Source organism: Podarcis pityusensis (assembly GCF_964106645.2).
Source record: "Podarcis pityusensis genome assembly, chromosome: 8".
Lineage (NCBI taxonomy): Eukaryota > Metazoa > Chordata > Lepidosauria > Squamata > Lacertidae > Podarcis > Podarcis pityusensis.
This window is the reverse complement of record NC_138033.1, coordinates 66,243,561-66,267,651: the sequence shown is the minus strand read 5'-3', so window position 1 is coordinate 66,267,651 and position 24,091 is coordinate 66,243,561. Positions and strand designations below refer to the sequence as shown.

The 24,091-nt window shown below is 44.8% G+C and overlaps 2 long non-coding RNA genes across 2 annotated transcripts in view; one reads left to right on the top strand and one right to left on the bottom strand.

Moving 5' to 3' along the window:
- Positions 1-24,091, bottom strand: part of LOC308482847 — a 358,341-nt gene that overhangs the window by 239,072 nt on the left and 95,178 nt on the right. The window lies entirely within an intron of this gene.
- LOC308482811 overlaps positions 1-24,091 on the top strand; it is an 81,220-nt gene that overhangs the window by 34,269 nt on the left and 22,860 nt on the right. Inside the window, exon 2 of the long non-coding RNA XR_013989415.1 lies at positions 1,904-2,061. This is a non-coding gene — a long non-coding RNA (uncharacterized lncRNA). The remainder of the gene's footprint in view (positions 1-1,903; positions 2,062-24,091) is intronic.

The following is a 24,091-nucleotide window of genomic DNA, read 5'->3' as shown; positions in this document are numbered from 1 at the left end:
CCATTGCACCATGAACCACCTATATTAGTCATGCTCATTCATTTCAATGGGTCTACTCTGAGTAGGACTAGCAAGAGACACAAGTCAGCAAGTTTATATTTCAGGCTGAAGTTATTGTTGTGGAATCATTAAATACAAAGAGATTCCTCACGGGGGAGGCAGGTGCACTCTGTGTATGCTCAGACTGTATATTTCTCAGGCTCATAATTCCAAATCATGTCTCCCCTGCTCTATTTAAACCTCTTAGGATGCTTCATGCTTTGATTGAGTAGTATATTGCAAAACATTTTCCTTCTTAGTAAGCCAGTTGTATAAATTTTATGAATATTGCCTTAAAATCTTTGAATTTTAATTCATTTTAATCTTTTAAAGTTCAGTTTCAGGTGGACAGAAGTGTTTTCCTTTTTACCACTACAGATACATAAATCAATGGTGAGAAACAAACAAAAAATGCTGCTTAATGATATGATGCCCTCCACAAGTCTGTCTGTTTATTTGTTTTATTCCACTTATGAATCACTTCCCATACAATATCTCAAAGCGATTTCACAGCAAAGCATCAACAATGAAAAACAATTCCATATGGGGGGAAAGCAGTTCCATATGTGCAAAAACAATAATAAAAGAAAACAATAATTGGGGGAAAAAGAAATTCCATGTATTAAAAACAATGAAAAATGTCATATGCAAAAAAAAACAAACCAAAAACTTGAAAATCCAGTATGAATGCAGGCTAAGATGAAGCTTGTCAAAAAAGGAAGGACTTCAATAGGTGCCAGCTGGCACCTCTCCGATATGGAATGGCATTCCTGATAGTAAGTGCCACCATGCTAAAGACCCAATCCCAATACTGCAGGTGTGGGGAGCCTTTGGTCCTCCAGATGTTGCTGAACTCCAACTCCCATCATCCCTTGCTCTTGGCCATACTTGCCAGGGCTGATGGGAATTGCTGTTCATCGGCATCAGGAGGATCAACTGCTCCCAACCACTGCTAAACCATACCAAATGGACCTCCTGATAAGACGGCATCTACAGGAGCCCACACACCCATGCTTTTAGTAGGCACTCTCCCAAACAAGAAAAACAACAGAATAGTAGGACAGGGGGGACATGGAGAGTATAAGGGGCAGCAAATACTGGGGTGCACAGGAAACTGGGGTGGTGGTAGAGGAACCTGGTGATAGGCAGGAAAAACCAACAAGGAACCAGCTGGAGGGAATGACTTGTGGTTTCAGTTGTCTCTACAGTGGTACCTCGGGTTAAGTACTTAATTCGTTCTGGAGGTCCGTTCTTAACCTGAAACTATTCTTAACCTGAAGCACCACTTTAGCTAATGGGGCCTCCTGTTGCCGCCACGCCGCTGTTTTCATCCTGAAGCAAAGTTCTTAACCTGAAGCATTATTTTTGGGTTAGCGGAGTCTGTAACCTGAAGCGTATGTAACCTGAGGTACCACTGTATATCCTAATGAACTGCATACAATGAAATGAAATCTCAGAGCCGCTGTCTATAATCTTTGAGGGTTCTTGGAGAACAGATGAGGACCCTGTCGACTGGAGGTGGGCAATGACCATCCCCTTCTTCAAAAAAAAAGGGGGGGTTGCGGAGGGAACCTGGGCCGCAACTAACCTGTCCACTTGACATCAACTCCAGATGAGGCCCTGGAACAGATAATTAAACAGTTTGTCCACCTCCCAACCCATCAGTAAAGTAATATTTCCCAGTCTCGTGGTTCTGAATAAAGGGATGGTTTAATAGATAGCTGCCTTGTACCGAGCTAGACCATTTCACTATTATTCACGGCAGTGCTTTTCAACCTCAGATACTTCAGTTACTTTTGGACTGCATTGTCCCTGATCAGCCACCCCTAGTCTCAAGAGCTCCCCTTTTGTCCTTTCTCCTTAGCTGTGCAGTCGCTACACACCTTGAACGACCAGATCTCAGACTTCATCATGAACAAGGCCAAAGCGCTCAGTGAAGATGACAACACTTTCCTGCCTAACGAGAAAGACACACTGAAGAACTCCATGGCGCTCATGAGACACCTCTTAATGGACGCGCAGGTATGAAAGCAATGTGTTGTCCTGCCAATTATTGCTATTGATTTTCTGATATAAATCCAATTACACAAATTAGTTCCAAATTAATACAATTTTGTTAAGAGGCTTCCCGTGCACCATTCTTGATGGACCCTTATGATCTAATATTACTGTGTTTCATATTCTTATTTATTTCTATTGCATTCCTTTTTTCCAAAATTATCACATAATTAACAGCTGCACTCTTAATGATTTATATTCGTGTCGTTATGTTATTTAACCCCCCCCCCAAAAAAAGGCTTCAAGTCAAGAACCATAGCTTTTTCCTTTTCATCCTGCGTCCAAAAGTCAGTTGTTGGCCTTACATGTCTCTCTGATGTTTTCCTTTTTCTTGCGGCATTTGGGGCTATCTCTCAACGTGTTGGGACAATAGTAGCCTTGCATGCATCACAGATGGAGGGAATGGGTTACCTTTTAATGGGAAGTGTCGAAAGCTGTGGTGATGGTGGAATGTACATAAGAAGCGTTTGAGCCAGCAATCCTATGGTTCCTAAGAGGGAATCCCAGGGGCTATCAGAAGTATTGGGGATGCTTCCAACACTGTCACAGTTCAAGAACCAGACATTTGAGAAACCTTCATATCACACCCAGTAGATCAACACCCTGTAGTTCATGGCAGTTTGCAGGAGAGTTTCTCCTGTAAGTTCCAGAGATCTCAGAAGCCCACTCCATAGCAACTCAGAGCAGAGTTTTTCACGTGGCTGCCCCTGTTCTTCTTCTTCTTCTTTTTTTACAATAATATTTATTAGTTTTCAATAGACATAACACACAAAAAAGAATATACAACACAACAACATAACAACAGTATAGAAATAAAAAAGAAAAAAGAATAACAGACTTGACATACCTAAACAGAGAAAAAAATCAATTAATTAATTAAAATCCATTTTCTTAAACATTTTAGTTGACTTCCTCTAATCTCCTCCATCTGAATTTCCTCTTAAATTGAATGTAGCAGTTTCCAATATCATTATTTCATAAAACAATATTACAGTCATATTCCACTTTCTTTACCTTTCTTATAGTGCGTTTTCTTATTTATACATATAAATCTAATTTTGTCCTAGGCCTAATTGGTTCTTTCAAGTGGTTACATATCTCTAATGTTAGAATATTTATTCAAATAGTCTTTAAATTTCTTCCAATCTTCTTGGTGATCCTCTTCTTTCTGGTCGCAGATTCTCCCGGTGAGGTCCGCCAGCTCCATAAATTCCATCATCTTCATCTGCCATTCTTCTACCGTTGGTAATTCTTGTGTTTTCCATTTAATGCCTAGTAAAATCCTAGCAGCTGTTGTGGCATACAAAAATACTTTCACATCTTTTTTGGGCAGTTCAGTACCAACTATCCCAAGGAGAAAGGCCTCTGGTTTCTTAATAAATGTATATTTCATCATTTTTAAAAATTCATTATAATTTTTTCCCCAGAAGTCCTTTACCCTGTTCTGTGGAATAGCATTCCTATTGAGATACGACATTTCTGCTCTGTGGGCTTTCATAACCTGATAAATTGGTGTTTACCATGAGCCTCTACTCAACAAATCTTTATTACGGTCATAGACCAGCATTTGAAATCTAAAAAGCGCTTTAGAAAGCTAAAAGGTATTAAAACACTAGGTGAATATAGAAGTCTGTAAGAATTTAAAAGAAGCTAAAACAATTCAAAAAAAGGTTCAGGAACATTGGGCTGGTGTGGAAGAGCACAAAAGGTTGATATATAAGGGTTTAACTATCATTTACAGAGCACTCTGATATGTTCATTAAAACTGATTTGTGGCACAAGTCATCCTCCTACGATTCTTGAGCACTGCTGTGCAGAACCTAGCAACACTATACGTTGCAGCAGGAGAGCAGCAGGGAGGTGTAAAATTGTCCTGTGCACACTGGGTACTTTTGAAGTAGTGGGGAAATCAGGCTAGTATGAATGTCTCTGTAATACAGGCATTAGAGAAGGACATGATCTACCGTTTCTATTTGTCCCGGGTCACATGGGCATTGTCTATCCAGGTAGTCAATCTTCCTGTATCGGCCTTCAATAATGGCTGAGGGGATGGCATGACATTGAGCCAGGGTAAAAGCCTTTTGGTGTTCAGGGACTTCGATGAGTCTCTACTTTCTTTTAGTCTTGCTTTAAATCATGTATGTATTTATTTTTAACTGTTTCTAATTATCTTGTGTTTTAATTGCCTATGGATCAAATTGTAACTGACAAGCCAATAGGCACCGTATCTCTATAGCTGCTAAAACGGATGGTTTTCATTGCATTCTTTCCATTGCATTCTCACTAGCCATCCAAAGAGAGTTGTTTCTAACAACCCATCTCTAAAATTGCCCATGCTGGGGGTATTCATAGAAAGATAAATTTGCCAATCATTTTTCCATGCTAACAAACGCACCTTATGATATAAGCGGATGTCTGGGAAATTAAAACCACCACCAGATATCAGCAAGTACATTATGTTCAGAGAGAAATGTGTTAAATATGTAGAGACCTCTGGGTACCAACAAAATCACCAATTAGTGTGCAAAGCAGGTGATCTAAAATTGGCCGCTAGTACTATTTCAGATTTTGACAAATTTAGCTGTATGCACTGAAATACTACAATTTTTTTTTAAATTAATTCTGGTACAGTCATACCTCTGGTTGAATATGCTTCATGTTGAGCGCGTTTGAGTTGCACTCTGCGGCAACCTAGAAGTAACGGAGCATGTTACTTCCAGGTTTCACCGCTAGCGCATGCGCAGACGCTCAAAATGACATCGCGCGCATGTGCAGAAGCGTCGAAAAGTGACGCGCCCGTGCGCAGACATGCCGTCACTAGTTACGTTTGCTTCTGGATGCGAACGGGGTTCCGGAACAGATCCAGTTCGCATCCCGAGGTACCACTGTAGAGATGTTTCAAATCTACTAATAAATAATAATAAATCATCAGCATATGAGGTTATTTTAAATCTTACTTGCACATGAACAAAACCATGAATTCCCCCAAGATTCAGGAACCTTTCCAGGAGTTCCAAAAATAAATCAAAGATCAATGGAGGCAGAGGGCCGCCTCCTAGTGTATCAAATACATCCAAACCAAACACATCCAAAAGAATTCCATTTCTACTTTTTTGTTATTTAGAGGAAGAGGCATAAAATTCTTATGAACTTTATAAATTCTTGAAGAAATTGAAACTTGTCCAAAGTAACAACAGAAATTGCCAATATACTTCATCAAATACCTTCAGCATTCTAAGATTTAAGTGCAGCTGGAGCTATTCTATGTTATTTATGGCCATGGAATTGTATACCAGTCTTAGATGATCCACTCCCTGTCCATGCTGCATAAAATCCACTTGATTTAAAATGTACTACAGTTGATAACCAGTGTCTGAAATCTATTAGTCGAAATGGCTGTTAGCATTTTAACACGGACGTAAATTAAATATATTGCTCTATAGTTTACATAACTAGTATGGCCTTTGCCAGGCCAGGATATAAGAGAAATATAGGCTCCATAGGTTGACATTGGCAGGCCTATTCTCCACTTTTTCCAGTTTTCCTTAAATAATATGCTTAGGCAGTTAGGGGCAAAAAATATATATCAAAATATGTCTTATACCAATCTGTAAGAAAACCATCTGGTCTAGTTCTTCATGGACTTGGTTTTATGAATAACACTCCTAATTTTTTCAATTTATTATTCTAATTCAGTCAATAGGGTTGGTGTTCTTCCTATATAATTTTAAATACTTCTGAAATTCTAAATTTATTTCTGGAAAGCTCAGAGTGCCAGGCTGGTGGTTGCTGGTGTAAGGTAAAGGTAAAGGGACCCCTGACCATTAGGTCCAGTTGTGGCCAACTTTGGGGTTGCGGCGCTCATCTCGCTTTACAGGCCGAGGAAGCTTCCGGGTCATGTGGCCAGCATGACTAAGCCACTTCTGGCGAACCAGAGCAGTGCATGGAAACGCCGTTTACCTTCCTGCCGGAGCGGTACCTATTTATCTACTTGCACTTTGACATGCTTTCAAACTGCTAGGTTGGCAGAAGCAGGGACCGAGCAACGGGAGCTCACCCTGTTGCGGGGATTCAAACCGCCGACCTTCTGATCGGCGAGCCCTAGGCTCTGTGGTTTAACCCACAGTGCCACCCACGTCCCTGGTTGCTGGTGTACTAGATGCCAAACATCATCCAAATTTGGACAGATATATTTTTACCATTGACCTCGCTGGAGTCCCAATTTTACAAGGAGGAGCTCTGCTATCTGAAATCAGATAAAGAACCCTCTACAATGTCCTGTAGAGTGTAGGTAGACCACTGTTATTCTTACTCAAAGGAAACCCATTGAAATTAATGAACACAGCTACCCTAGGCCTTTTTGATGGACCAAGTGCATAGGACCACTATTGGGTACAAATCATTGATCTGATATGGTATATAAGGCAACCTTCTGCAATCCCACCTCTGCCTGGCTCCAACATTCGCTGTTCTGTTTACTTTCCAGTCACAAGCTCATCTTCAGCTATTTACCACTGCAGGGTGGGCGAGATTGAAAATAGTAACACATACGCCAGCTGTGTGGGCAAGAAACAAGTGGAAATATAGCTGAATGCTGCTGATGCGCTTTCTTTTCTGAGTTGCAGTAATGAGTGTTCGCATTCTGCAGTAGCCAAGCGGACCTCCTCTTAGCCATGGAGACAGTGGCTGTTTTGTAAAGCGAGGCTTTTTAACCTATTCAAAGTCTTCCTCTGCTTGGCAGCCTTGATAGCTACTCCAGCATAGTTCTTGTTTCTACAGCGACAGTTAAATAGCCTGTGAGATGGCCTTGCCACCCAAACCCGCTCCGCCCCAGTCTCCAGATATCATTCCTGCCATGGACTAACCCAGAGAAATGTATAAAGGCAACCATTCTTGTCTCTCTCTCGTTCTCTCTCGCTGTCTCCCCCTGCACCCAGCTTCTGGGTGATCAAACGAGTTGTTGTCAAAAGGAACGAAATGTTGTGTGACCTTTTGCTGTGTGTTTGCTCTGCAGTGGTGACAAGGACGCCTTTCATGCCCTGGAATTACTCTGGGTGGGAGGCAGAGTTGCAATCAGGGTGGGCAGGAGCAGCTGGTGAGATGACCCAACTTGTTCAGAGGTGGCATTTAGGCCGAGCAATTAAAGTAAAAAGTGATCAAGCCGTGCAATCGTGCAGTTGCTTCCCTTTTTGGCAATGAAAGGGAACGCACGCACAAACACCCACCTAAAGATTCCTGCACTCAAAAGCACCGCAGAATTATTAAGCAAACTGAATTAATGGCCTGTGTTCCATATGGCTCATACTGAGCAAGGGCCATCTCACTTCCCTGGTCCCATTCTAGCCCCATTCATTACATCACAAGATTACTGAGAATTTGGGGCCATGTTCCTGGCCTGACCCCTGGCACTGGGCATGTAGAGGTTGCAGCTCAGTGGTACAGTACATATTTGGCATGTTGCAGGTCCTGGATTCAACCCCGTGGAAGACCCAGGAAGAGTCCCTTCCATTGAGTAATGGCAATCCTGAGCTAGATGGATCAATTAGCTGGAAGACCATTTGGATCCCTTCCAACCCTACATTTCTCTGTTTCTATGGATAGTATCATCTTGCTCGGCTCATAAATAGCATTCACAGGTCAGTGACCAAGCCCCAGTTTTGCATGCAGAAAGTACCAGGTTCAGTCCCAGGCATCTCCAGGTGTAACTGGGAACAACTCCTAGATGCAACACCTTGGAGGGATCACATCTAATCCGGATGTGCAATGCTGAGCTAGATGGACCAACACAGCTTTCCATGGACATGTATGCCTATGCCAACCTCCACCCAGAGAAGCCCAGGCATGTGTAAGCTACCTTCCCAGGTGCTTTAGGGAAGTCCCTGAGTTCAATCCCTGACATCTCCAAGAAGAGAACCTTGCCTGCAATCCTGGAGCTCCACTGCCAGTCGATGTACTGAGCTAGATGGAACAATGGTCTAAGGCTGCTTTCTATATGCTAAGTGTTGCTCAGCAATAGGATTCTGTTTGATAAGGGTGCCTGTTTGCACCAGTGTCTTGATTATATGCAGTTGTATCTTAACTAAGTCAGACTGAAATAAGACACCATCAGCGGAGCTGAGTTAGCCATGTCCATTCCTTTTTGTGTGTCTACTATGAGTAATACTGACATTTGATGCAACCCAGGGAAGTCTGGGCATCTCTTTAATGAAAACTGGACTGCAGTCATTATCATTATCATTATCATCACCATCATCAAACCTCACCAATCTGGCTGCATTGCCCCAACCACTCTGGGCAGCTTCCAACACAAACATAATTAAACATCAAGCATTGAAAACTTCCTGATACAGGGCTGCCTTCAGATGTCTTCTAAAAGTCCGATAGTTGTTTATTTCCTTGACATCTGATGGGAAGGCATTCCACAGGGTGGGTGCCACTGCCACAAAGGCCCTCTGCCTGCTTCACTGTAACCACTTTTCTCAGTGGGGGAATTGCCAGAAGGCCCTCTGTGCTGGATCTCAGTATCTGGGCTGAAGGGCAGGGCGTGGAGACGCTCCTTCAGGTATACAGGGCCGAGGCCGTTTAGGGCTTCAAAGGTTAGCACCAACACTTTCAATTGTGCTCGGAAATGTCCCAGGAGCCAGTGTAGATCTTTTAGGACTGGTGTTATATGGTCCCAGCAGCTGCTCCCAGTCACCAGTCTAGCTGCCGCATTTGGCATGAGTTGTCATTTCTTAGTCACCTTCAAAGGTAGTCCCACGTAGAGCGCATTTCAGTAGTCCAAGTGGGAGATAACCAGAGCGTGTACCATTCTAGCAAGACAAACAGGTAGGGTATCAGCTGCTGTACCAGATGGAGCTGGCAGACAGCTGCCCTGAACACAGAATTGACCTGTGCCTCCATGGACAGCTGTAGTAAATAAATACTCATTGCAAAATATTCTTCTGTCAGTGGGGTGGGGGAAGTGGTGTACCCATTGCTTTAGAATACCCTGTCCTCCCCACAAATAGGATGTCTCTGTGGCTCACTGTGGTTTTAGGCTGCAAGTCTGACTTGAATACAGTAATCTGTCACATTGCTGAGCAAAACCCACTCTTTTTTGGCGTCAGGCAAAGGTACAGCCAGTGACATGGATGGGCTAAATAGGTGAAACTGTCAATCTGGATTTCTCTCTCTTCCTCATTTTTCCCGTTATCTGTATTTCCACGTCAGTTTGTGATTAAAAATTAAAAGTCCTCATGAAAATTAATCAGCATTTGGAGCAAATTTTCCCCATTATTATATTTTTGCATGCAATTTCTCCTAACAGAAACATTTTTGAAAAGCATTAGGAAAAGTGCATTTTGAGGATTATTTTTTCTATTCTTTTATTAATAAAGGTATTCTGTGCCAAAGCGTGGGGGGAGGGGGACAAATCCCCCATCCCTAGTGAGGCACACTTTAAATCTGCCTAGGAACAAGCTGTTAGTTGCCCTCACCGCTCCTTACGGATTCTGCTCCACTCGGAAAGAAACTTGCCGGAAATTAAAAGCTCCGGAAAGCATTCCTTGATTCTCTCCAAATGCGGTTTGCTTGAAGAGACGTCTCCATAAAAATCCAGAGATAAGAGTGGGGAGCTAGAGAGAGATAACGCATTGTTATTCTTATCTCTTTCAACCGGGAGCCACAAACTTACTTCCATGTAGCAAGAGTGATAGCGGACTCTGTAGAAACACTTTTTCCTGATTTTTTTAAAGGTGATATATCGTGCTTAGCCTTAGTAGGTGCTAAGTGGGGACCCAGCTACTCTATTGTTATTCTTTTAAAATAGTGAGAGGGCACATTACTGCTCCTTCCTTCCTTCCTTCTTTTCTTATGCAGGAAGCTGGTGTTAAACCAGGGCAAACTACCCCATATCTAAACTCTATTCTGGAGCAGTCAGTTCTCCTGACTGAGCCAGCCTAACCAACCCTTTTAGCTGGCTTCATTTACCAGGTCATGTGATAGGTTGCCAGGTCATGTGACTGAGCTGAACAGGCTTAGGGTCTGCCAAAGTCTTCCCTCTCTAGTCCTGCCCCACTCACCCTGAATGCCCCTTTCCTAGGGCTCACGGTGGTTTAACATATGGTAGCCTTGGCTCAGCTCAACTGGCTGGGTCCCAGGACAAGGAAGCTACATTGGCTTAAGAGAAGATGGGGAGTTAAACCAGAATAGCCCAGCTGGACCTGGAACCTCCCAACTCAACTGGAGATCCACTGGATCCCCTTCTCATCGTGTTGAATCTTGCTCTAGGATTTCTGTTGTATCAGGATAGTAGTAAAACTTACATAGTAAACCGAGTTGAATAAGTTGTTGTTGTTGTTGTTATTTTCCACTGTTCCTCCCAAAGACGCCCATGGAAGTAAACAACAAAGCAATATATATTTTACAAACACAACTGAAAATGTATTAAAAAATGAATTATTAGGCGCACTCACCTGATTCACACTTCCTGAACTAATTCACCTACACCCCTTCTCTGAATCTGCATTGGTTTTCAGTGCCAAAATGCATATTTTAGCATAAATTGCACGCACGGATGCTATTTTACAGTACATTCAAAAATTCATACTTCATGAAGACGTGTTATTTTTAAAAAAAGAGGTACAATTTTGAATTTTTTTTTTTTTTTTTAAAATGCAGAGTGACCAGGAAGTTGGACTTATAAATGTGAACCTGACATAGACTGAGCCCCATCCATTCCTAGTCATGAGAATCCAAGAATCAGGTCAATAGTTAGGGGTGATAGGAGTTGTAGTCCAAAACATCCAGACAGCACCGGGGGAAGAGCCCCTAGGCAGAGAATTTTCTTGGCATGCCAAGGCTGCAGTTTCATCCTCCAACAATTCCAGGTAGGATGTGAATGGACTCCTGCCAAAAAGTCTGGAGAGAGACTTCTGGTCAGCTCACACAAGCCTTCCCCAACCTGATGCTCTCCAAAGGTGACTGGACTCCACCTCCCATCATCCACAGCCAGCATGGGGTGAGGGAGTTGCAATCTGTAAGAACATAAGAAGAGTTTGCTGGATCAGGCCAATGGCCCATCTAGACCAGCATCCTGTTCTCACAGTGGCCAGCCAGATGCCTGAGCCTTCTCTCCTCCTGTGCATAGCTGTCAACTTTTCCCTTTTCTTGTGAGGAATCCTATTCGGAATAAGGGAATTCCCCTTAAAAAGGGGGAAAAGTTGACAGCTATGCTCCTGTGGCTCCTGTGGTATGTTAGCACCTGGAGGGCAGAACAATGGCTAATCCAGCTCTAGCTATTCTTATGGCGAGGGATGTTGAATGAACCCTGTTTTTGTTTAATTTCTATATAAACAGCATTGCAGTTGCGCCGAGCAGAGATGCTTCCTTTCCCTTTGCAGGAAAGGCTCCTGCTGTAATCCATGCAGCTGGCCCGGGTTTTTCATCACATACCCAAATCAGACTTTGCAGGATACTGGCTAGGCATGCCTACAGCTGTCGGGATTTGGCAGAGCCGCCAGCCTGGAATTGCATAGCCTGAGCTGCCGCCACAAACTGCCTGTGGGTCACCACCTCTTCTGCTGGAAATGCAAACAGTGTTCCAGCCAAGGAAATTTGGAAGCAGGTTCAGGGACACTCAGCCTAGCAATTTCTTGGATAAGGATCTGCCCGTTACTCTTATTCGGATATGATATGATTGAAGGGAACTCAACCTGTTAGCCAGTTCCGTGACTAATATCACAGAGGATGTATCACCCCCCCCCAAAAAAAGACTTGCCAAATATAGAAGGCCCAGGGCTGGCTCTCCCATGAGGCAGAATGAGGCAGCCACCTCAGGAGGCAGAATCCAAGAGGGTGGGGTGCCACCATGGGTGCCCTGCCTGCCAATGACAGCAGAGAAGGAAGGAGAAGCAGCTTCGGAGGCAGCTTTCAGCAAGACCTTGCAAGAGCCCCCATGAGATCTCTTGGAGTCCTCACAAGGGAATATTCCTTGCTGGAAGCCTCCACTGCTTCTCCTTGCTTCTCAGCCACCACCATGGGTGTCCTGCCCGCTCCCTGCCACCAGAAAAATGAGAAGTGACTGTGGCTTACCAGGTTCCGGTGATATCTCTCCAGAGACGCTGTCCACCCCCTATGCCAACACAACAACCGTTTTGTGACTTTCTCCAAGTTCTAGATGTGTTCACTGGCTTGTAAAGTTGGCAACCCTTGATTTAATAGATACTATGCATCATTATGAGGGATGTGGGTGGCGCTGGGGGTTAAACCACAGAGCTTAGGACTTGCTGATCAGAAGGTCAGCGGTTCGAATCCCTGCAACGGGGTGAGCTCCCGTTGCTCAGTCCCTGCTCCTGCCAACCTAGCGGTCTGAAAGCACGTCAAAGTACAAGTAGATAAATAGGTACCGCTCCGGCGGGAAGGTAAACAGTGTTTCCATGCGCTGCTCTGGTTCGCCAGAAGCGGCTTAGTCATGCTGCGACATGACCCGGAAGCTGTACACTGGCTCCACCAATAAAGCGAGATGAGCACCGCAACCCCAGAGTCGGCCACGACTGGACCTAATGGTCAGGGGTCCCTTTACCCTTTACCTTTATGCATCATTATAACAATGCGGGGAGGCCCCTGCTTGGTGGTGAGAATGGAGAACAGCCACTACTTTCATGTTATGAGAGAGAGAGTTTATTCTGTCCTGGTGAATCTTTGCTTTTATTGTCCCTGTCTTGTTAGACATAAACCACTTTGCAGCCTCACACATCACTGCGGACCTCTATGCACAAGAACAAGGGAGTTGGGCATAAGGTCACTGCTTTAAAAGGTTCTGACATTTATGTGAAACGACAGTGACTTACATTAAAGTTGCCCTTGTCAATTACTTCGCTCTCAGTTGTTCTTTCTATCAGATCCAGATCTTGGCTTCCTTGCCGTTAAAAATAAATCAACCAATCCTGCTTTGGGGGGCATGCCCCCATCTGTGCAAATGGGCCATAGCCCTACTTTTGGTGGCAAACTCATTAGCCCTCTGATTGAAGATATGCCTTTGAAGAAAGAACAAAAAGTTTAGGCATGGGCTGAAACAGAGATGGTGTCCCAACACACAAATTCCAGTTTTAAGAATCTGTTGGCTTGTAGAGCCACCCTTTAATGCAAGTGATGTGGGTTCTTCTCAGGCTTTGATTTTAACTGGAGCTGGGGCAGGGACCCCATCTTTTCTTCCCCCTTGCTGGTGTATTCCTCTCTTCCACCCTATAGACCTCCTCTTCTCATATCTCACACAGGAATTGTCGTTTCCCCTTCTTTTGCACACATTCCTACGAGGCAGGGATAGCCAACTGGGAGCTGTCCAAATATTGCCAGTTGGAACCAGCACAGCCAATGGTCAGGGATGATGGGGTGATATCATTAACATCCCTCCATTGCTAACACACTGAACTCTATTTTCATGTCTCCTTGTTTTCCTTGGAGGTCATCATGTTGACTACCTTTACACTAGGACAAGTGAGGACAAAAGGAAAGGAGGGGAAGGGTTTAAGGAGAGAAGTCTGAGGCCGACATTCCTCCTATATAGTTGATGGAGCAGTTGCCAGAGAAGCGCAGGAGGAAAGAAAGGTGGGGAAGAGAGAGCATATGGAAATAAGGAGAGCTGCTGTGTCAGACCAAAGGTGTATCTAGTGGTCATCGAGATGCCAATGGTAAGCCCACAAGTTGAACATAAGGAGATCCCTGATGGATCAAGTCAATGGCCCATCTAGTCCAGCATCCTAACCTTACAATGGCCACACAGATGCTGTGAGAAACCTGCCAGAGCACTCTCCCCTCACCGCTGTGGTTTCCCAGAACTGGTACCCAGAAGCTAATCGCCGCTGATAGAGCATAGTCCAACTGTGCACTATTGTGCTGGTCCTGGGGGGCTAACCGAGAGGCGAGGTCCGAGTCCAGTCCGAGGTCAATGCTGCGGTATGGAGGCTGTCCGTCAAAGCTGTAGCTGGGTCCAAGGCGGGGAGTCAGGTGGGGTCAGGAACTCTGGCAGAAGAGCAGGACAGGGTGCAGGTAGGAACAGGCTAGCAGCAATGTTGCTCCCTCAACCTGGGACTGGGGCTGACTGGCTTTTATCTGCCCCGAGGCATAGGGCGGCCCCGGTCCACAGGTGACTCACCTCTCCTGGCCTGGAGGCGAGCACTCCTCCTGCGGGAACTTAGTTCCCTCTGCCTCTCTGCCCTGAGCCTCTGCAGCTCAGGAGAGGCTGGAGGGTTACCGGACCCAGAGGCAACCTCCTCTTCCCCTGACGGGGCTGAGAGTGGAGCACCTGCAGGCAATGGGTCCTCCATCCCCTCAGGGGCCAGAGCAGACTCAGCTGGTGCCTGCTCCTGAGGATCCAGCACAGGTGAGGACTCTTCAGGCTCAGGCCCCAGCCCCGGCTCAGCTGGTTCTGGAGGAGGGGACTCCTGTGCAGGCTGGGATTCCTCAGGTTCAGCCTCTGAGTCCAAATCCCAGGCCATCACAACTATGTGAAGAAGTGCTTTCTTTTGTCTCTCCTATTGCAAAATTAAAAGAATCCATTCCAGAATGCCAAGCAATGTGTAAATTAAAACCCAGATCCCCAAAGAACTGGTGACTCCAGCAAGGGTCTCCTGCTACCATCAATAGCAATGCAGACTCCAAGTATAAGAAGGGCCATGTTTGCATTCTGATCACAGTTGCATTATTTCCACCCATGGATTTCTTCTCACCAGCTTCACAGCCTCTTTCCTCTGCATTTTAGCTCTCCTTCAGGCATCAGTGACCAGGCACTTTCAGCCAAGATGGTGCAATGTAGCTTCTCAATTTCCATTGTCATGCTCAGAGCAACCCCCCCCCCCCCCGTTTGTACAGAAATCATGAAAGTCTTGCAAAAGTGTTCAGGCACACGTTGGAGAATGGTTTCTGATGTCATTGATAGCTTGCTCCCTTGGTTTCACGTTACTCTCACCATGCCTGACTACTGGCCGTGCTGGTTGGCTAGTGATGATGGGAGTTGTAGTCCTACGGCACATGAAGGGCAATGAGTTCTCCACAGTTACCCTAAAATAGCCAGATATTGTATGGCTTTGCCTCTTTTTTGCTTCCAAATTGCGCTTTCTTTCTTTTTTAAGGAAAGCATTCCATGATCCTTCCTAAGTCCATTTGAAAAAATTGTGGGAGGTTCTTCTTTTTTAAAAAACAAAAACCCCCAACAATGTGGCAAACTCTGCTGAGAAATTAAACAAGGCAATCACTCTTCAAGTGCTGCGATTTGTTCCAGTGACCTTAATTAAATCCCGGTGGCCAACTGTGAAAATTAGGGCGTATAATTTGCAAGTTACAGTAACTTGCTAGTGTTTATTAACCTTGCAGCTTCAAATGTAAGGTTTCAAGCTGTTGGGCACCTTCTCATAAGACTCTTGTAATAGAACCTATTAGAATGGCATTTCAAAATGGATATATTCCCCCTCAGTAGAAAGTTGCTGCGAGTGGCTGATTAACCTGTCCAAGTAGGCGGATTTGTGGGTTTTGAGGGTGTGTCTCTTTCCATTTCCTCCAGCCCTTCTCTTGGGTGGTCAAATGAGGACATTGAGCATACCTGGTTTTGTTTCCACTTGTTTGTGGTGAGTTTCTGGGCTCAGTTCATGTTGGGTTGGGTTTTAGCGCATCTAACATTAACGCTTTGATAACTGCATTATACAACTGCTCTGGCCGCAGGATCAAAACTGGCAAAGCGCAATTTGGAGATTGCAGTAATAAGAGAACTATAAATAACAATGATCTTCCTGCATTCAAATCATGGGGGTGTGGCAGTGTGGGGAGAGGGAGGAGAAAGGAGTTGGTCATGGGTAGGCAAACTAAGGCCCGGGGGCCGGATCCGGCCCAATTGCCTTCTAAATCCGGCCCGCAGACTGTCCAGGAATCAGCGTGTTTTTACATGAGTAGAATGTGCCCTTTTATTTAAAATGCATCTCTGGATTATTTGTGGGGGCTGCCTGGTGTTTTTACATGAGTAGAACATGTGCTTTTATTTTAAATGCATCTTTGGGTTATTTGTGAGGCATAGGAATTCGTTCATTATTATTTTTTTCAAAATATAGTATGGCCCCCCACAAGGTCTGAGGGACAGTGGACCAGCCCCCTGCTGAAAAACTTTGCTGACGCCTGGTCTATGCTCACTGAGAGCTCTAGCTTTGAACCCAGTGATGGCGGTAATGGATTATAGTCGCTGCTATTGCTATTGCTGCTGCTGTTGTTGTTGTTAAAATTTGCATACCACTCTTCATCCAAAAAACCACAGGATGGTTCACAACATAAATTACAAAATAAGAACATAAAATACATATCAAATAAACAAGAGCTACTGGTGAGTAAGCTGGTGCCCACAGGCCTGGCATCAGCAACTGCTGCATTAAATTTTTAATTTATATAACACAGTTGATGTTGGCCTTATAGAGCATGGGTAGGCAACCAATGAAGGTCAGTGTCCAACCCTCACCAGCCCCAGCCAGCAAGATCAACGATCAGAGACGATGGGAGTTAGAATTTTGGAGTACTAGAGGTTTCTCCATCCCTGAGCTAAAGGAAAAGTCCATGAAACAGCATGCATCATGACATACCCGTGCACCAAGATGCAAATATATGCAAATTTCATTATTGTCCATGATTTATGCTGGGCGCAATTTCCTCGGCACAGAGCAAACATCTCCAGTCCAAGAAAACTGAATTGATTTTCAAAATTGCCAAAGTATGTGGCTTCCCAGTGAATGAAAAATAAAGACAGATGGCTGTGGATTCATGAGAATGTGTTTTGTTTTAATACAGAGGAATCATTACTGATGTCTCCATTGCACTGGCTTTAATTAGTTTCCAACACTTCAGTCTCCTATAACTTGCTCTTGTGTCATTTAGAGGAAAAACTGTAACTATGGCGTTAAAATAGACTTGAACATCAGGAATGACACCCATATTCTTGGAATGAGTTTCTACAATCCTCTGTTCTGCTAATGTGAACCAGTTTGAATCTGATGTTACTTCCTCCAATGGAGCATGACAATTTCAAGTTCTTTTTTGTGGGGTGGGGTGGGGAGGCTGCTGTTAAAATTGGGACAGACGGGTGCCGGTAACATATCAGGTGCTAGTCAACCAGAATCACTGACAGCTGGTTTTTATTGCAAGCAATGTTCCTCTATTTCACAGATGCCAATATAATATTGATGGGTTTAAACTATAAGCTTCTAGCCCAGATAGCATATTTAGAAGTATCTCCTCATGTTAGAAAGTCATTTCCAAAGCAGTTATCCTATCCAAGGAGACCAATGCTTGCAGAATTCTTCATTAAAACAACCCCATGATTTGCTCCGTTAAATATTGAAACATACTTGGTCCTCCTGAAATCATTTGAACCCAAGGTATGGCTGTATTCCCTTTCCCAGTTTGGCTTCCTCACAACCACAGCAAGTGCTGCCTAAGGGCTGTGGGGTTCCACCACTGAAGGAAGAAGAAGAAGAGGAGGAGGAGGAGTTTGGATTTGATATCCCGCTTTATCACTAGCCTAAGGAGTCTCAAAGCGACTCACAACCTCCTTTCCTGTGATGGCCTGGGAATCCGATTCAGAGGCTGAACCGGAGGAATCCCAGCCTGCACAGGAGTCCCCGCTTCCAGGGCCGACTGAGCTGGGGCAGGGCCTTGATTCTGAAGTGCCTGCACCTGTGCCAGATCCTCAGGAGCAGGCACCAGGTGAATCCACTCTGGCTCCGGAGGCGATTGAGGACGCATTGCCTACAGGTGCACCTCTCCCAGCCCTGTCAGGGGAAAGTGAGTCTCCCCCTGGGTCCAGTAACCCACCGGCCTCTCCTGAGCTGCAGAGGCTCAGGGCAGAGAGGCGGAGGGAACTGGTTTCTCCCAGGAGGAGTGCTCGCCTTAAGGCCAGGAGAGGCGGGTCACCTGGGGGCCGGGACCACCCCTGGCCTCAGAGAAGATAAAGGCCAGTCAGCCCGGTCCCAGGTTGCAGGAGCAACGTCGTTGAAGAGCTGTTTCGGCCAGCATCCATTCCTGTTCCCCCAGAGTTCCTGTCCTTGCCCGGCTCCTCGCTGTGGACCCTGCTTCGCCCGTGGAGGACTGTCTGCCGACCCTCGACTCAGGTCCTGGACCTCGCCCCACGGTAACCTCCCCCCTGGACCAGCACATTTCCCTTCCTCCCCCACAACAAACACTCTGTGAGGTGAGTGAAGCTGAGAGACTTCAGAGAAGTGTGACTGGCCCAAGGTCACCCAGCAGCTGCATGTGGAGGAGCGGGGAATCGAACCCAGTTCACCAGATTACGAGTCTAGATATGGTCAAATGAGCAGAGGCAAAGGTCACCAAACCCAACCATTCAAGGGAGGCAGTACATTGGACAGCTCCAAGTAGCACCTAGGGCATGGGGAGGCAAACTAAGGCCCAGGGGCTGGATCCAGCCCAATCACCTTCTAAATCCAGCCCGTGGACGGTCCAGGAATCAGCTGTTTTTACATGAGTAGAATGTGCCCTTTTATTTAAAAATGCATCTCTGGGTTATTTGTGGGGCATAGGAATTTGTTCATCCCCGCCAAAAAATATAGTCCAGCCCCCACAAGGTCTGAGGGAAGAAGAGAAGAAGAGTTTGGATTTGATATGCCGCTTTATCACTACCCTAAGGAGTTTCAAAGCGGCTAACATTCTCCTTTCCCTTCCTCCCCCACAACAAACACTCTGTGAGGTGAGCGGGGCTGAGAGACTTCAGAGACATGTGACTAGCCCAGCAGCTGCATGTGGAGGAGCGGGGAAGCGAACCCAGTTCACCAGATTACAAGTCCACCGCTCTTAACCACTCCACCACTGACCACTGCCGTGTGTATTTGTGCACTGCATTATGTAATGTCATGAATAATTAGTGCCTGGAGTTGCTTGATTTCCTTTTCCCTCCTTGACACTTCAGTCTTGTCTATTTGAGGGGTGTGGTTTCAGGAAAGAGGGTATGGCAAGGAAGGAGGTGTGGCCTAGCAGAAGTCCTTGGGGGACTGCATTTGTCCCCCAGGCCTGAGGTTCCCCCAGCCCTGTTCAAATTAATGCATTTTGAACCAACTGGAACTTCTGGACCCTCTTCAGAGACCAATACACAAGGAGCATGTGGTTGCAGAAGCACGTGGATGACTTTGAGGGCTGGTCCTCTCCAGAGAATGGAGTAGATTGTGTCCCCAGCATCATATACTGTGTGTGTGTGTGTATGTTGCTTCCCCCCCACACACACACCTTTTTTCCATTCAGTGTTTTACATGAGCAATAAGTGAGCGCAAAACTATATCTGCCAATGTGACAGATAAGAAATAATGCATTTTTTATTATTTTATTTTACAATCGTGCTCTGAATGAAGGCATGCCTTTACCCAGACTAAAAAAGAATATTGCTTAGAAGCCCCAAACTGGAAGACCTACAGCCCAGAACAAATCCACGTTGTGTTGTCATAACAACAAACAATGAATGGAAATGCAAATTCTGCTGCTGCCCCCCCCCCCCATTTTATGATGGGAAGGCTGCAGAAAATGGAGAAATATGCTCTACAGAGATTGGGCTGGTTAGACTAGTGTGGCGATAATAGGCGTTGGTGGAATGCCTGGCGGGATAAAGAGGGTGATTTATGGGGCACCTAAAGCAAGAATTACATATGTTTAGAGGAAAAACTACCCAGCTACTTCAGTGCACTGGGTGAGCAGCAAGCTGGCTTGCTTTGAAACAGAATTAAGAATGTTTAGGCAAGGTTTCTGTCGCCTGAATTTTTATATTTTTATTTTTAAGTTCAAGCTTCATAGTTTATGGTAGTTCAAGCTTCTTTTCCAGGCATGTTTCTATAGTGTCACAAAATCCAGGGCCAGCACAACATATTTTAATGCCCTCACTCCCAACACACACACACACACACACACACACACACACACACACAAATAAACATTCCATATATAGTTGATCACATACAGGAGCAGCCAAATCTGACACCACTGAAAACAGACCAGCATTTTCCACCTTGATTGTGTTGGTTTTAGTAATTTGGTTAAAGAATAAAAAGAGAAATCCTTGAGTGCCCAGATACAGGTTTGTGGTAAGTACTCTTTGGTGAGAAAACCCTATCAGGGATTTAAAAATCACAAAACTGCAGCAAAGGAAAGTGTGGAATTGCAGGCTGTTAGACCTTTAAAATACCCCCTTATAAGTTTCTGCCAAAGCTTCCCACTTCTCCTAGTATAGGAAAAGGCCACATGTTTTGTAAGCTAAAAATCATTTCCTCGCAAGAGATCAGAGTCGTGTGATTTCCCACACAATCTAAAGCAAACTGACTTGGTTCCTTGTCCTGGACACAAAACTCCGCCATTAAACAGACCGCACACTTCACATTTTGCAACACGGCTTCAGGTATTTTTTTGCATATAATTTACATGCATTTAGTTAAAGCGCAAAACATAAATCTACAAAGCAAACTAGCGATTGAGCACGTGGCAAACTGACATGGAATGGATATAGATGGCTTTGTCAATCCTTAAGACTGGTTAGTGCCATAGAAACCACAAGTTGCAAAACCTGTCAGAAAAGCCTATTACCGCTGATATACTGAATGCTTTGCTTCCAAGTCTCCCATTTGATCTCATTTTTTTCTGACTGCAGCTAAGGGCAGGAAGCTATGAATTTTTTTTAATGTGCAGTCCCCAGTATACTTTCGGCACTAGCATTAAAATGCTTTCCAATTATGATGACGTTGCAACACCTTGATATCTAGGGCAAAAGCTTCATGCTCCTTTTATAATGGTGCCACATGGTATATTAAATGGGGTGGGGTGGGAAATAGCTATTAGGATGTGAGATATGTTATCACAAGATTGTGTTGATGCACCAGCAGATCAATTTTGTTGGCAATATAAACTTCATAAACATCACTTGCTTAAGTGCTGCCCTCTAATACCACCGTAATGTAATTTGTCGAGGCGGATGTTTGTGGCAGAGCTGGATTTTGCTGTGATGGCACTGCCTTTGATATCAAAATCCTGTTGAATGTCGCTGGAGAGCTGTACCTTGATATGGCATCAAATAAAAGTCCAAGGTCCCCCAAGAAGGATTTAACAGCGAAGTTGAAAACGCGTCTCATGCTGATTCAACTTGAAGGATTATACATTTCCTCTCACTCCTTTTTTTCTTTTTTTTTTCCCCCTGGATGTATGTGCATGTATAATTGTGGGGCATCTGAGTCTGTACCGTGGGGCATCCCTGAACCACTCACTGCCTTTTTGGTTGCTTCCTTGCACAGTTTACTCCTTATTGTAGAGGTTTCCAACCTTTTTGAGTCCACGGCTCCCTTGACCAACTACAGTGGTACCTCGGGTTACAGATGCTTCAGGTTACAGATGCTTTAGGTTACAGACTCTGCTAACCCAGAAATAGTACCATAGGTTAAGAACTTTGCTTCAGGATGAGAACAGAAATCGTGTGGTGGTGCAGCGGCAGCGGGAGGCCCCATTAGCTAAAGTGGTGCTTCAGGTTAAGAACAGTTTCAGGTTAAGAATGGACCTCCAGAACGAATTAAGTTCTTAACCCGAGGTACCACTGTACATTCTTTCTGCGGCAGCCCTGTGGGGCTTGGGAGCCCAGTTATGTCACCCCTTGCCTGCAGAGCTGGAAGCCCCTTACCCCTTTTCGACCACCCTCCCTTGTGGAGTTTTCCCTTCACACACCCTCCAACATTTCTCTGATGAATTCCTCCCTCATCCCTATGCTAGATGCACCTCTGTGAGCCACCCTTGGCTAGCCACACCAGTGGTTCATTATCATTACTCACATTGCTACTGAGAAATCCTCAAGCGTTGTCAGAGCTTCAGAGCTGCAGGTACACATTTATTTATTTATTTATATTTTTAAAAAATAACAGTTTGGTAATGCAGTGGCTGAAGGCTTCATTCCTAATCCTTTGTTTGCCCTTGTTCTGTATCAATCACTGCAGCGAGTGGGAAAGCCATTGGTTTGATTAATGTGGAGGCATTCCTGTGAACAAGGTAAAACAATGCAGATGCCTGCCAGATTCTCCAATTGTCGCTCCAATTTGATTAATCTGGAAGGGCAGAGGGAGCAAAAGATAAGCTGAGAGCCTGATACTGTACAACAGGGTGAAATGGGGATAGAATCATAGAGTTATAGAATTGGAAGGGACACCAAGGGTTATCTAGTTCAACCCCCTGCAATGCAGGAATCTCAAGCAAAGCATCTCAATTTTGCATGCAGTTTAAATATGAGAGCTGCCCACCAATGCCTCTCCATACTCCAAATCAGGGCAAAATTAGCTGCAGGCAATGCAAAAGTCATGCAACGAGCTTCTGTTCCAAACATGGGTAGACCAACCTGGTGATATTATTTGGCAGCAGAAGTGATTTCCATTAAAAAAAATTAATCCATCACTCCACTCCTTCCTGTAAGGCACTTCCAGATTGTACTCCAAAACCAAATGAAATTATGGTAGACTAACCATCAAATCCTATATACCGGTAAGTCCCATCAGAAATAAATGAGTTACAGTATGTGGGAACCAACTTCCAAGCAGGAATGGGAGAGAAGTGCAATTTGCCATTGTGCTGGATCATAAGTGTGTTAAGATGGTGGTGTAGCTAAAAAGAATTTACTCAGAGTAGACCTACTGAAATTAATAAACTGGTTAGTCCTGTCCATTAACTTCAGCGAGTCTGCTCTGAGTAGGGCTAGCATTGGTTACAAGCCATGGGCTCACATGTAATGTTCTACAAGTGTACACTCTCAGAGTCACTGGGGTGTACAAGCCAACAAATGTACACTATTTTGCACAAACATTTGTATTTGTGTTCAGTTTAAGATGTGAACAAGCTTGTTCTTAGGTCTGTTGGAAGACACCCTGGAGATTATTTCAGAGCTGAATAACAGTGGAATGGACTACTTCAGAAGGTGGCAGACTCTCCTTCATTGGATGTTTTTCAACAGAGGTTAGGTGGCCATCTGTCAGGGATTCTTTAGCTGTGATTCCTGCATTAGATTACCCTTTGGGTCCTTTCCAACTCTACAATTCTATTTTTCTTTCATTGAAAGAAAGGGTCTATATCATGTGTGTTTGCGTGTATCTTGCAGAACTTCAGTATGTGCAATTAAAGAAGCACATCAAAACATCGAAAGATGTAAAATAAGGGCCCCCATATGATAAAGGCAGCCTGCATCCTTTCCAAACTGATACCATCTAGGACACCATCTGTACGCCGTCTGGTGCTTCATGCTGTAAATCTGCCTGGTGTCCATGTAATACACCGTCCTGAGAAAAGAAAATGTTGAAACTAGCAGTGTTGTGTTACCACAGGAGAACAACTGAAACTGGAGATTACAGCCATGTCCAAGAGGCATGTTGTTGTTGTTGTCATCCATCTGTCCCAAGAGACAATGGAGTGTGCCACCAGGGGTGCAATCAAGCTGCAGCACTGAAGTGACCTGCCTGGGGCGCAGGAGTGCCAGCTTGGCTCCGCAACTGTGGGTGCACTGCCCAGGGCTGTGGGTGCTATGTAGCGTGCATGGCCGTGGCGCCGAAATTTGTATGTGCTCCGCCCCTTCATGGGGAATTTTATGGGCTTTGGGAAGCTGACACCTATGCTGGGGCACAAGCCTGGGCTGTGTGCATGGAAGTCCTGGGCTGCTCAGATGACAAGACCTCCCTCTTGGCCTTGCTGGTGTGGTCCACAGGAAAGCAGAGCAATACATTTGGCATAAGCTTGGCTGCAGGAGTTGCCAGAAGGGGTGTAAAGATGGATGGGGTATAAATAATAAATTTCTTCTTCTTCTTCTTCTTCTTCTTCTTCTTCTTCTTCTTCTTCTTCTTCTCCAACCTTCTTAGCAACTCTACTCCAGATTTGTATAGGGTTTACTGCTCAGCCTTTTCTTCTGCTGAAGATAGCCCACTGGCCCTCAAGGCAGTGGAAGTTTAGGACGAGAGTTGTCCTTCTC